The following is a 14,874-nucleotide window of genomic DNA, read 5'->3' as shown; positions in this document are numbered from 1 at the left end:
AGCTCCAGTGTCACCTTCATAAGGAGTATAAGTGTCCATTACATTTTTAACTTATTTAATAGTTCAACTTTGGAAAAGAGAAAACTGTCCATCTGCAATACTTATGTTGTAAATGTAGAAAAGATGTCTCTCAAGGGACTTAAGGCTAGAAGAAGCGAGCTTAATTAGTTACTCCTAATCCAAACTTCTGGTTTCCTTCAACTGAAAGGTTATTCTAGGGCACACATCTAATATATTATGCAGGTTTAGTATTGTCCTAAAGGGAGAAAAACCCCTCCATGCATTCAAGGGTTGTTTGTGAGGGAGGAGGTTCATGCCTGCTAAATCTTCCATAATTCATCTTTTTAGCAGCTCTTGGGAAGGAGGTGCTGAGCATCCTTAACTCCAACTGACTGATTAAAGACCTGGGAGCACACAGCGCCTATCCAGTCTGATGCACTTCCACCTATGGCCCCAATCATAGACTTTGATGCACATTCATAAATACTCACCTCTGGAAATCTTAGCCTCTACAGCTCACAGAGCTTGACTTTAAAACGTTAAAGCTATTAAAGTGTTATTTTGAATCATAAGCATGTTGCTATTGACTAGTATTTTGTCACTCATATCATTCCTAGCTCTTTCTATTTTTAGTGTGATTTAATAGAAGGTATACAAGGTCTTTCATTAAGGCTCCTCTTCAGTAATAATGTTTATAATTTTTCATTGTAGTCATTGTTACTTTTAGAACTTTTTTGTTGTTGTTTCTAAAGAATATATTTGCTCTGACACAGCAAAGCATGTACATTATTTAGCTCAATAATGATGGCCAAGCACTGACACTCTTAGTCAAAATTTCCCTTAAATTGAGATAGCCTCTGAAGGAGGTCAGGAGAGAGAAGCGCTGAAGGGCTGCACTTAGAGGCTGCAGTGATGGAGCCATGCTACTGTCAAGGTGACCACAGTCACTGAGGGCTCCCAGCACTGGGGACTGGACCTCCTGATTGTGAGGCACCAGCCACCCAGTGATGGTGGCACAACTGAGTTCAGGGTCCCATCCTCAGATCGGTTACCTGTGTTAATACTGCTGGCTGTCAGGATCTGCACTCCCAAATCCATTTAACAAAGGTTTTACATGACCCTAAGTGGCTGCAGTCAGAGCCCATTTCCTGAAATCATCTTGAGGAAGGCAACAATCTGCTATACTTTGGAAACTCACCCATTACTGTCACTACCTAAAGGGAATCTAAAAGAATATTGTTCTTTCGGTATCAAACTGGATTACGCTTACCTTGATTGCAACTAGCTTGGCTTTGCTAACACTTGGAAATGAAACCCTTCATACTGTTCCAGCTCCTGACTCAACTTAGGGGAATGCTCTGCATCACTAGAGAATGCTAACAGACAGAGTTTGACGGGATGTCAGCAACTGTACTAAAGTGAAAATAGAAAACTTCAGTACTGGTGTAACCTATACTTCACATTAGCTTTTAAATAATGGTAAGAATAAACTGGCTCAGCTTTTGTTCTTTCTTCACAAGCTTAGCTAAAGAACTAGAACAAAAGATAGTCCTTAGTTATAGGTTAGTGGAAGGAGGAAAGAAGGGTTTCCTATCTGGATTCCCATTAGCTCATTGCATGACTTAAGAATAGTTGTTATATTCCTTGCATCTGTCTAACAGCTGAATTTATATAGTAATATTTCCTGCACTGATGTAGAATGTGCCACCTGAGAAACTGAAAGGACTTTAGAAATGTTGTTGACATTAAATTCACAAGTAAGAAGATAATATAGCTCACCCACTAAATCACAACTGCTTGCCTGTAGCTTCTTACCCAGTAGCAAGTGCAAAACAACTGGAAACATCCTGACATTGATGAAGAAGAGGTGACTGCCATGTATTTATTGAAGGGCAAGACTGCATGGGAAGAGCTACCCCAAACTCCTGGTATTTTGCTCTTATATTAATGTTTTGCAAACTTTTTTGAGATAAACCAATAAAGAGGCAGGTGGTAATTAATGTCACATCTCTAAGAGATGAGATAATTTTTAGAGCAGTGTTGAGGATACAAGGAGCCTAAACTGCCTAACAGAAAGAGCACTTAATCCTGACAGCACATGTGCTCACTTACTGCTTGGTTATTTCCAACGATGTATCCAGTTAATGTGGGACTATTTTTGTCTTAAAGTTGCTCTCCATCAGAGTGACTTACTAATCTCTTACTGTATGAACTCTGTGCCTTGGCTCTCCACTGATGGAAACTGATTTCACTGCTGCATCCTGGAGCTTCTCATGATTTGCAATTGCAGAAGAAATGGAACCTTCAGGCTGCTATTTCCTTTATCAACATCTAATTGATCAGTTGGGCTGCATGGTTTTGTTTGAGATTCATAGCAGCAAACGGAATTATAGTACAACAAAGTGAAGATTAGCAAATAATAAATACAGAGAAGGTACTTTTAAGTAAACTATCAAAAAACTCCCAGTTAAAAAGAAAACACTCATCTGTGGTGCTGACTAGCCCATCCCCAGTCATATGCTAAACTTTACAACAAATTGTGGAGGGAAAAATAAGGACAAGGAGGCATTTCTGCCTGAATCTATCTACTTGACAAGATAATGTGATTTTTAGATGAGGAAACTGCAGTGGCTCTTGCTTATCTTGACTCCAGTACACCAGCACAAATGAAAAAGGAACTGTACTACAATTTAGGACTCTGCTGTTCAGTCTCTCTACCCACAAGCCTTTGACAGGACACCCTGGACAAGATGAGGAATGTGACCCTTATTTTAAAAGGACTGGAGCAACTTAGGGCCAAACATCAGTGGCCTGTCCGTTATGATTCAGTTGGATTAACTGGGCTCCTTACAGGCATGAGCCACCAATACAATGTAGGTAAATGTGATGCAGGGCTCTGGTATAGGAGACAACTTTTAGGAGAAAGAAGGAAATAGTGTTCTGTTTCCATAGTGTTCTCCTAACACTGTGGGGCATCATCAGGAACACTGGAGAAATCGAGTTATCTGCTATACAAGCAAATGCATTCAAAGTGGGAACATGTGAGGGAGAGCTACTATAAGGAGATCTGAAGACCTCACCCAATAGAAAGAGCATAAGATACTTCAGTTTGTTTAGCCTAGGAAAAAAAAGGCTGAGGCAGAATATACTCGAATCAGTGTACCAAGAAAGAAAATAGAAGGGTGAGAGACTGGTAGTTTGAGATAAATAGTGCCCAAATGAAAGGTGTGAACTGACCATTTAGGCAGAAAACAGATGACTACAATTACAGCAAAAAGTCCTGAGAGGGACTCTGTGGGATTGTCTCCTCCTCACACTGTGGCTGTGGGTCAGCTCAGCGTGAGCCATCCCTGATGCATCTGTCAGACCTGTTCAGAGCACATGCTTGGGGAGGGACCTTGGCCATGGCAGCCAGCTTCCTGCTCAGCTCACTTTGCAGACAGGCAGCCTTACCCTAATGTCTACCTTAAATATGTCCTGCTGCAGTTTAAAGTGCTTTTGTTCTTATCCTGTCCCCAGTGGTTACGGAGAACAAATTGCATCCTGTGCTGGGGAGTGCAGCCCTCCCAGTGCTGCACTACTGGGGGACCCTGGAGAGCAAGATCTTGTGAATCTATCAAGGCATTTTATTTAATTTCCTATTTTGTTTAAATCTGTGTATAAATTTCAATTTAATTGGTCTCCAGTTCCCTTGCCACCATTGGCGCTCACTTAGCTATTGTGACAGAGAGTCATTTTGGCACAAGGACATGTGATGGAGCCAATAGCAAATTTTGTTGGATAAATTAACCGGAGAAGATGGAAAGCTCCAATTTTCACTTCTGTCCAAGTTAATTCATTTGGCCATATGTCAATTTTGGTTAGAGGTTCAACATACATTTTCCACAATTTTTCACCCAAATAAACATCTCTTGCATTAATTTAGATAAAATGTAAGCACAAGACAACATGAATTGTAGTTACTAGCTTCCAGAGTGATTAGGAGTAGACTTTTTCCCCTATTCAGCTGTTTTCGTATGTGTCTTAAATCCATTTATTCGTTTTCAGGGAAAGAGTTGTATGAAAGCAATCCTATGTCAACTCAGACCTGAACAGAGGCAAAATTTCTCATAACTGAGTGGGAAAAAGTGACAGAGAATTAATGTGTTGGTATAGAGATGGTGCTGCTACACAAATATCCAATAAATGCAACCTTTTGAAACATGAAATCTGTGAGAAATTGTTCTTGAGCAACAAATTTGTCAACAAGTGACAAAAATGGAAAATCTGCTACAATAGTATATGTGTGTTAGCATCTAGGTACTGCTGTGAAGACTACGCTGTGAATAGTTCTTACAAATGGAGAAAAAATTAGTAAAATTGTTAATTTACCAGAATCACAATATTGTGCATTCCTTTCTTCTTCAGCTCCTGGATGAACTCTGGCAGACTGGTAAAATTCACTTTATCATAGGTAAAGTCCAGGCGACGTTCCATGTAGTCAATATCAAGATGTTGGACATCCTAAACATTTTTAGAGGAAATATTACATGAATACTTCATCCATCTCTGGAGTTCTCAGCACATGGAAGACATGGATCTGTTGGAGCAATCCAGAGGAGGACCACAAAAATGATCAGACGGCCGGAGCACTTCTCTTATGAGGACAGGCTGAGAGAGCTGGGGTTGTTCATCCTGGAGAAGGCTCCAAGGAGACCTTATGGAAACTTTTTAATACTTAAAGGGGGCTTACAAGAAAGACAGGGTCAGATTTTTATGTAGGGCCTGTTCTCCTGATAGGAGAAGGGGTGATGGTTTTAAACCAAAAGAGAGTAGATTCAGACTAAATATAAGGAAGGAATTCTTTACAATGAGGGTGGTAAAACACTGGATCAAATTGCCCAGAGAGATGGTAGATGTCCTGATCCTGGAAACATTCAAGGTTAAATTGGATGGGCAACCTGGTTTAGGTCAAGATGTTCCTGCTCATTGCAGGGCAGTTGGACTAGACGGCCTTCAATGGAAGTATTTGATACAGAAATTGGAGCATATGCAACTCTATTTCTAAAAGGTAACTAATGTATGAAATGAAACCTAAGAGATTGGCTGTAACAATTATAGTCCTACAAACTTACATGGTAGAAATGGACAAAATGAAAATGTAGAAGTCCTAGTTTAGCAACTATTTTGCAGTGATCTGCATCAGAAGTTCCATTATATATTTTTAAAATGCTAGCATCTCATAGCACATAATAGCAAATCCACAGCAGAATCACCTGCTATGCAGCCAAGAGCAGCACTTAAACCTCATGTTAAAAGCCCACTTTAAATGTTCTTTTAAGCATTATGAAGATATTACAGGGAAAAGGACTACGTATGACTGTGAACATCTTTTTATTCTACAATTCTTCTTGTAGGATAATTATTTTTCCTCTATTATAATTTTATTCACCTCACTTCAGATTGTAAAATTAGCATACGTAGTGAAAAAGTCATACTTACATATGGGATATCATAGCGGTGCATGCGATCGACAGTTTGCTTTAAAACATCAAGGCTGCCATAGCCCCAGCGGGAGAGCTGAAATCCCAGAGACCAGTAGGCTGGCATGTGAGGGCGTCCAATGGCCTACAGCAGGAATGAGGAATACAAAAATGCAAGAGGTGAGATGAGAAGTTATTCTGAAACACCAGGAGAGGCTTCCAGATCATTTAAGCCACAGAGATCATGGCACAGGCTTTACACACCCATTAAATACCCTTTCCTGTCTTCGAGTAACCCTCAGTACAGTATGCTTGGCTCCAAAAAAGTGCTTCTCCTGGTGGATCCTTGCCCTTCACAGAGGCTCCAAGCAATACCCACACTGAGCATCACTTCTAAAAACAGTGGAAGACACAGTCTATAAAACCCAGGCTAACGTTAAATGAGAGTTTTGCTGAGGTCTCAGCCTCTGCACAGTAGCAGGTGCCTCCACTTACAGGGCGCATGCCAGCAGAAATCCAGCATGGATCCTCATGCCACCTGACCCCTGCCAAATCCACAAACCCCTTGGTCAACAGCAGACAAATCTCCAACAATATACAGCAACATAAGCTTTGCAAATTTCTCTTGCCACATACAGCTGAACTAACTCATCAAGAGTCTGATGTTTATTTGAGTTCTCTGAAGTTTTAATTATATTTACATACCAACCTGATGAAGTTCAGTTACTTATGGCTGACTGCTCTTACTGCTGGACCACAGCCTTGAGTTGCCAGGCATTGAAAACCCTCTTCAAGGTCAGAGTTACTGTTTGGTCCTGAAACTCTCAACTGAAACACAAGGTAATGAGTTAAATATGTTTTTATAAATATTTGATTTCCACTGTCTGAATGTAATCCATCTGTAAATGACATGAGGAAACTCAATTGAGAGCACAGAGAAGCAAGGTATCCTGCTCTGCTTCCCCGGTGAGAGCTGCTGTGGTAACCTGGGACGAGCAGCGGGCAACCATGATGTGTCTGTTCTACAAATAAACTGAAATCTGGCATTGCATCATTAGTACACACTAGTGTTTTCTGGGAGACATTTCTTGAAATCCTTACTTCAGTTCAATCCCATGAAACTAACCTTTGTTTTGTATTTCTAACACCTTCTCAGGCAATAAGTGAAAAATAAGTAGCTAGTAAGCATCCATGACTTATTAATCAGTTGCAGATATTGTCCTCCTTTGGCTAAATAACCATTCCTCCCTTATTTCCTCATGGATCTCCACAGTTAGGTAATTATACTAAGAATTGAAAACCAAAAAAATGTGTGTATTGGCAGCTAAATCTCATCTACTTTAAATAAATAAAACAAGGCACTTCTGGCACTCTCTATCTATTGCATTGCTAAGCTCTCTGGAGACATATTGCATGAAGTCACACCTTCCTATGGGATTTTCTCCAGGAAGCCTGACCTGGGAAAGCAAAGCTGAACTTGAAATTGCTCTAAAATACATCACGGATGCTAGAGCTGGTGGGATGTACAAAGTGCACCAGACACAAAAACAGCTGTGGGAGAGAGGCAGAGAATAGCCAAGGATGTCCTAACGCAGTTAAGCTGGGGAACACACAGGGCAAAATGCTTCCAAACAAGAAAGGCTTGTGAATGCACAGTCAGACTTGAGCACTAAACATTACAGCTTTGGCTACAGTGGGCTTTGTCTAGTTGGGATGCTGCTATCTCACCTAAGAAAAAACAGGAGGAGGCCAGAACAACTGGTGAGGTTAGTGCTTTGAGTCTCCCCAGGAGGGATGCTCAGGCTGATCAGCACAACTGCCCCCTACACCTCCTACTTGTCCCATTCCACCAGACTTAACTCTCTTCACCTTCCTGAACACCTGCTTCTCCTTCAATTCCGCTGGAGGCTGGGTTCTGCAGAGGAAGCAAGACCAGCCATCAGCAGCACGTTCCTGCTGCAGTGGCACCCAGCCTTTGCTGAACACTGCTGTGCCCTTGCAGGAGAGGTTGTAGACAGAGAAAGATGGTCCCTACCACATAGGGGGAGGCTGATGGGCAGACACACACTATTGTTACTCTGGTGCTCTCTCATCTGGTTGCACGTGTCATTAGTTTTTTCCATTAGCTCCATTTTTCGGTTAGTTTTGTGTGGGCACATTTGATCACCCAGGCCATCTTTCAAGCTCTGCTGGGGTCTTCTGTGGAGAGCTGAATGGGCCATGATGGTTCAGGATAATCTCCCAGACACCCTGTGAGCCAGCACCAAGGTGTCCAACCCATCATGGCAAGCCTCAGGGCAAGAAGTCTGCTTCTCTGTCACATCCACACTCACCATCTTAAGGATAAATTTAGCTGGGGAGGCAGCAGTTTGTTTTAGATCAGCAAAGGTTGCAAGATGAGCTCTGTGAACCCCACCCCATTTGTGTGATCACATTTGTGATCCTAAAGCATATGCATATTTTGCCCTTGCTTTCTCTCCTGTAACCAGAGAGTGACCTCTACAAACAAGGTTAAAAAGAGAGATCAAAACGAAAGAACTCCTTAATGAAACAAAATGCTTTGTGCACAGGCTTCTCGCCTTGGACAAGAGGAAGAGGGAAAAGCAGCTGATAAATATTAATCCTGTGGCTAAATGCAGTGCCCTGTGCCCTGGCAGGATGTCTGCATGGATTCTGCTGCCTCTCCCCAGGTAGGCTGGGAAATGGGAAAGGGATAACCAGCCCAGGCAGAGGAAGTGGGAATTGCTGGGCAGCCCTGCTCTGAGTCCTGTGACACTGAATCACTCCTGGCTAGGGAGTCAGAGACATCAACAATACAATGTAGTTCAGGAGTTGGATGGTGATTTGCTTCTTCCCCCATGTCCTATCAAGCACCCAGGTGGACACCAGCAGGGCCAGAGGTGGAGCTGTGGCCACTGGCGTGTGACAGAGCCCTTCCCAAAGGGCATAGCCCCAGCACAGGGGCTTGCTGAGGTTCAGCTGCTCACCCTTGTGGGATGGTGCTGTGTCACTTGGGACCACAGAGCGGAATGGTATTTTGTGATAGCATTGCTTTAGGAGTTTGGGGTTACAGCTGAACCAACAGAAAAGTATCCACCTTGCAAATAAAATACTAAGTCTTTAAAGCAATTCACTCTCTGGGTTCACCAGGCTGGTGCATCCATGGTGAGCTTAATTGAAACCAGCAGAACATTTGAAGAGGAAGGATGAAAACAGGGCAGCTGGGAAAACAAATGTTCTTTTCTCTAATTATGCTGCGGACTCTCTCTAATGGATCCCCCTGAAGCTTCCTGATAAAGTAACTGACATATGGTACCTACTCACAGATGGATCAGCAGAGGCAGGAATGCAATTTTGCAAACCTGAAAACTCAAGTTTGGATTTGATATATATTTAGGATCTAGTTAATTCATATAGATTGCATTCTGCATACAAATGATCATAAAGTGCAGCAGGCAGAGAAAGCCTGCTTGGCAAAACTGACTCCCATAGAATCAGAAAAGGTAAATGGGGTATGGCAAGGGAACTGAGGGAGGAAAATGCAGAAACAGCAAACATATGGGTTATCCAAACTGAGAAAAAACCCAGCAAAGATAGGGTAGTGCAGAAGCAGTAAAAAAAAAAGAAAGATTCTATTTTCTGTTCCAGAATTCCTCCTGCACTTGTTTCTTAAATAACTCCTGATTTTGTTTAATAAATTCACTGTTAGTCTTTCCATGTTTACGTAACTTGGCATTATGTGTATTTTTATCACTTTTTTCAGATGCACCTGAGAGCTGATGTATCTAGGAGGTATCCTGGAAGTGTTTTACAGTACGAACAAATTTCAGTGGAAACATGTGTATCTGTGTCTAGGGAGCAGGTGACATGTATTCACTTTCCCTGTGTTGGTTTATTGGACAAATCAAATTATTAATATGAGCATCAATGATATAAACTAGGTTATAAAACATATAGAGTAAATCAGGATCCTATTCTGTTAACATTATGACCAAAGACTTTGATGAGAGAGACAAAGCTGCAGAGTTATGCTCTATATATCATAGAGGTTGGAGAGAGAGAGAGATTCTTTTCCATGCTAACAAAAGAGCTGAGATGTCCAGCAATCCAGGTACAGGGACTTAACATGAAAGACTGCTAATCTTGCCCCCTAGCTAGCCATACAAAATGTCTCTCGAAGCTTAATATTTGCTTAAACTCCCTTTCTTCACAGAGGAGTTGTAGGAGGAAACTATAAAACCCCAAGCAGACTAATGCTCTGCATTTAGACACAGAAACAGTGTGTTTGGATAGTCACACAATGGCTAAATTTCACAAGTGCTCCTACGGCCCAGGTATCTGTATCCACCTCATCCCCCATGGCTAAGGCAAGCAGGTGAGTGCTGTGGTCACTAGTCAGGCAGAAGGCAACCCTCACTCAAAGTCTATGCACAAAAGCTGAGCTTTCTTTTAGGAGAGCAAGAAGAAAGGCCCTGCAGCTGCTGAACAATTCAGAAGATGGTCACAACCTCAGGAATCTAAAAATTTTAAGGACTTTCAATGCCATGGCCTTCAAACCTTGTTCTTTGCTGCACAAAACACTTATCAGCTGCTTATTCTTTCTCGGGAGACCCATGAATTCAGCTGTGAGATTCCCACTGAATCATCTGTGATAAACTCTAGGTACAAGCAGATTTCTCATGTTACCTCTCAGAGACTGGACTAGAGACCTTCTGAGGTCCCTTACACCCGTAACTACCCTACACTTCTGTAAGGAGGGAGCAAACCAGGAATTATCTCTGAAAACAGTATTAGGAGACATGCAGTATGCTCACTTAAAGCTTGTTATTAGATAATTTGTGATAAAATAACAAATTTAAGGCCTTCACTCCACCAAGAGCTATTAGATGGCCATTTGTTGAATCCTAACTTTCCTGAGTGTCTTGTTATGGAGCTCATACACTACTGCTACACACTGTTGGTCTGTTCTGAAAGGCCACCAGTGATCTTGGCAGTGGCAATCTGGTATCAGGTGTGACTAGAGAACCTTAGCCAGGTTCAGCTCAGTGACTGAGCTCTTTAACTTGTTACTGCTTTCCCCTCCCTCCTGCAAACTGAGATGTTTGTCATTAAAAGTGAGATTTGTGTTATATACCTGTCCTGTATAGCAGACCTCTTCTGCAGAAGGAGAAAAATGTGATCACTGTCATATATATATATGTGCAGGACCATCTTGGATGTGCCAGAACCAATGCTCCTCACAACCAGGCTCAGGGACAAGAGGGAGCAGAAGAATCAGGCTGGAGATTTCTCCTTCCCATGGCACTATGTCCAGCACTCACCCTACAGCTGCTGTCACTGCTCTGTCACTGCAGTGCCACTGGCAGGATGCATCCTACAGCTCACCTCTGCTCCACACAAGACACAGCAGAGGGAGAGAGCCACCAGTATTTAGCCCTCTGCTCCCTTCCCACATCTTGCCTTGCTCTTGGAGTGCATTTAAAGCACATTATCCTGTCCTCACTCCAAGGATGCACAGAGACGCTGTTGGCCCTGACAGGGCAGCTGCAATCAACCGCGATCGGCACACAGGGAGCTCTGGGCCCAGTAGCTCTGGGCAAGAGTCCATGGTCCACCTCTGGGTGCTGGGGGCAACCTGGAGAGGTGCACAGGGAAACCTTGTGTACTCCAGAGACCAAATAAAGAGCTTTGTTACAAAGCTGTCCTAACTCACTGGTTTGGAGGTAGCCACATGAAAGCACAGAGCAGAGCTAAGCTCCTAAATCTCTCACAGAAACAAGTAGGGTGGAGGCCAGAAGGGTTGCTCAGATATTGAAGTGTCACTGAAAGCAACAGCCCAAAACTTCTGAGAAAGATGTGGAGCACTTTGCTCTGGACACAACTCTTGCTCTCAACAGCCATGCACCACCTGGCCTCCCTGCCATCCTGGGGACATCCTGGAGAGATACAATGGGTGGTCCCTGCAAAAAGCAGTGATTTGGGGCAGATGCTTGTACAGGTGGGAAGTGGGTGTCATTCACCCAGGAAGCTAATTGCAGCAGGGCAGCCTGGTCCCACCAGGGTCCCTGGCAGCCAGTTCCCAAAACAACAATTCCCAGAGGAGATCCATGCAGACAGCTGAGAGACCGGAGAGCTGAGCTGTGCCTTGCAGACATCAGTCACACTCCTCCTTTCCACCCCTTCTCCTTCCCTGCAGCATGACAATGACTGCACAGGAAAGTCCTCTCAGTGTGACGGAAAATACAATTGAAAAATAAAGTCTTTTCTCTGTCCTTCACCTTCCCACAGATCTTGTACATAAAAGCCAAATCATTACCCTAGAGACTAATACTATGGTAATTGTAACATTTGCGACCTTGGAATGTCAGGATGTTTACTGAAGAAGTTATTATTTCACTGTGAAATTACTAACATGCATTCCTTAAGATTCCCTAGAGAGCTCAGCACAAGCTCAAAGAATACAGAACAGGAGATTTTTTGGTCCTGCATGTGACATGTCTCATTAGGAGACGCCCACTGCTCTCCTTTACCTTGTTTTCTTTCTCCAGCTCCATTTCCAGACACAGGGGTGGAAAGTGAGCTGCCACTACCCATCAGTTGGGGAGTGAGAACTCTCTCATTTTATTTTCAGCTGCTGACCACCTGCTAAGCCACAGAAATGCTGCTTTGAAACACCAGCAAAAGACTTTGAAAAGAAACAGGGATGGCTCTAATCTCCATTGCACTGCTGCACTAACTCCCCTGAAATAGGGATCAAAGCTGCAGCCTGGGGGAGAGTTGCTTTACTTATTTTTCCTTTTTTTTTTCCTGGTTTTATTACTCATGTGTAAGTTAAAAACCTGTTTACTTGGTGGTCTGTGGCAATGGGATCAGAGGTGGTGTGTGCTGGTTTTGTTGGGATAAAGTTAATTTTCTTCATAGTAGCTGGTATGGGGCTGTGTTTTGGATTTGTGCTGAAAATAGTGATGATAATTCAAGGATTTTTTTTTCCACCTCACCAGGTGAGGAGGCTGGGGGTGCACAAGTTGCTGGGAGGGGACACAGTGGGAACAGCTGACCCCAACTGATCCAAGGGATATTGCAGACCATACGGCATCATATTCAGTGTATAAAGTTGGGGGAAGAAGAGAGAGTGAGAACATTTGGAGTGATGGTGTTTGTCTTTCCCCATTTCTTGGGGATGGCTGAACACCTGCCTGCCCATGGGAAGTGGTGAATGAATTCCTTGCTCTGCCTTGCTTGCGTGCATGGCTTTTGCTTTACCCATTAAACTGCCTTCATCTCAACCCACGAATTTTCTCACTTTTACCCTTCCAATTCTCTCCCCCATCCCACTGAGGGGGTGGGAGTGAGCAGCTGAGTTGCTGGCCAGGGTTAAACCATGACAGGTGACTGGTGGGGACAATGTGCAGAGGGAGCTGAAAACTTACAAGCAACAGAACAGTCACTCCTGCTCTGGGACATGGAGGGGGCACCATCAGCCTCCCACCTCTCTGGGAGGCACAACCTGAACAGGCCTGGAAAAGGAAGGTCTAACAGAACCCACCACCCTGGAGAGGTTCCAGCCTTCCCAAAACAGCAGCATGAGCAAGTCTTATCCCTTACATCACCAAACCAGAAACCAGCAATACTTTCCTTCTCTGCTGAATACTCTTTTTCCCTTAGTCTGAACCACAGTATTTCTGTTCCCATTTCAGGCACTTTAAAAGAAGGCAATCAGAGGATATGGAGGCTTTAAAAAGCCAGGAAAGACAAAAGATTTGCTAAAAATCAGAGCTCAGGTCCCTTTGAGGAGTGTTGCAGGGGAAGGCAAAGCACATGCACATCTCACTGTGAGCTCTGAGTGCCCAGCTCTGGGATGCTCTAGCATCATGACCCCTCCTTCTCACAGTAGCATGCCCCTTCTCAGCTTTGCTCCACCTGCTTTAAATTTGACACTGATTTCTTATGTACAGAGCCTGGGTCTGAGGGCAATTTTCTGTGCAAAGGCCCAGTTAACGCATCACATGGCATTTGGTGATGAGAGAAAACATGCTATCTGCTACTTTTTTTTCTGTGCAGTCCTCACTAGGTAAAAATTGCATGTACATTTCCAAAACAGCTATCTGCATGTGTAGCCTCGGTTCTCTGGAAAACATTGGGCATTGGAAAGAAAGTAGTTACACTCTGTGAGACAGCAGTAAATGTATTGTTTCACATCTATACTCTCCAATGCAATTACATGGGTTTTCATTACTAAAAAATACGCTGATGGCTCCAAAATCAACAGGCAATTCCACTGGCAAATAAAGGCTTAAAGCCTTTAAAGTTCATCCAACACCTCTGAAATCCAGCAGATGTAAAGTTCCCAAACATTCCCATCTGTGTTCTGCCTAGTTTTTCTCCATCCACAGTGTCAAAATACAGTCATGGTCATACGTCAAAGACTAAAATTATGACAGCCAAGAGAAGAGTAAGCTTAAACAGATTTTTTTCTAATCATTGCATCCCTTTAATGCACTCCTGAACCCCATTCTGAAATACTGCAGGAAAGGCTGGAGATGTGCACTGAACACCCAGCCAGCCTGCAACACTCAGACTGCTCACAGATGCTTGAGCATATGCCAGTTTTCTCACGGATCTGAAGTTACAGCTTTGTACAAACAGATCATGACAATGCTCTGGCTGCACTACCTAATACTACCAGATCCTGACGGGACTTGTTGTTACAAGGCACTGCCCCATGTGCCCTGTGCACTTTTCTACTAACCTCAGTGTATTGCTGAATGACATTTTCGGGGGTCGGTCCCAGGAAGAGACAGAAGTCGAAGATCCCTCCAGTAGTGCGGAAAGTCAAAGATGGGTTTGGAGACAGAGTAACATCTAAAAGGGAAAAAAATAGGTTCTCAGTTCAAACCAGCTCTGGACTATACATGGGAATGGGTCAAGAACGGATCAGGGGAGGTTGAGACTTGACATTAGGAAGCATTTCTTTACCAAGAGGGTGGTCAAACACTGGACCAGGTTTCCTAAGATGTGGTTGATGCTCCAACACTGTCAGTGTTTAAGAGGCATTCAGACTGGCATTGTGCAGCAATAAATCACAGAATCCCACAGAGAGGAGATTGCATAGATCCGTTTGTCTAAATTTCATTTATATAAAAAGGATCAACAAACTTGTGTTTAGGGTTCCTCTATGCTATTTTAATCTTCTTATTGGAAGCCACTGCTTGCCAGGGGAAACTGATTTTATAAACTGCGTGAAGATTCCCCTTTTCTGAAATTATACCACTAGATTAATAAAGTAAGGTGACTATGGTTAACTTACAAAACTATTCTGCACATATAGAATATAGGGCTAACTTAAATTGATTTGATTTAGTTATGCCAATCTCAGAGGAAATTTCCTACACCTTCTTCTTTCCCTCTATGT

The 14,874-nt window shown here is 43.1% G+C and overlaps 1 pseudogene; it reads right to left on the bottom strand.

The window, feature by feature from the left end:
* LOC116786794 overlaps positions 1-14,874 on the bottom strand; it is a 43,942-nt pseudogene that overhangs the window by 28,773 nt on the left and 295 nt on the right.

The sequence above is a fragment of the Chiroxiphia lanceolata genome, chromosome 5 (genome assembly GCF_009829145.1).
Source record: "Chiroxiphia lanceolata isolate bChiLan1 chromosome 5, bChiLan1.pri, whole genome shotgun sequence".
Lineage (NCBI taxonomy): Eukaryota > Metazoa > Chordata > Aves > Passeriformes > Pipridae > Chiroxiphia > Chiroxiphia lanceolata.
This window is presented reverse-complemented; position numbering and strand designations above follow the sequence as displayed.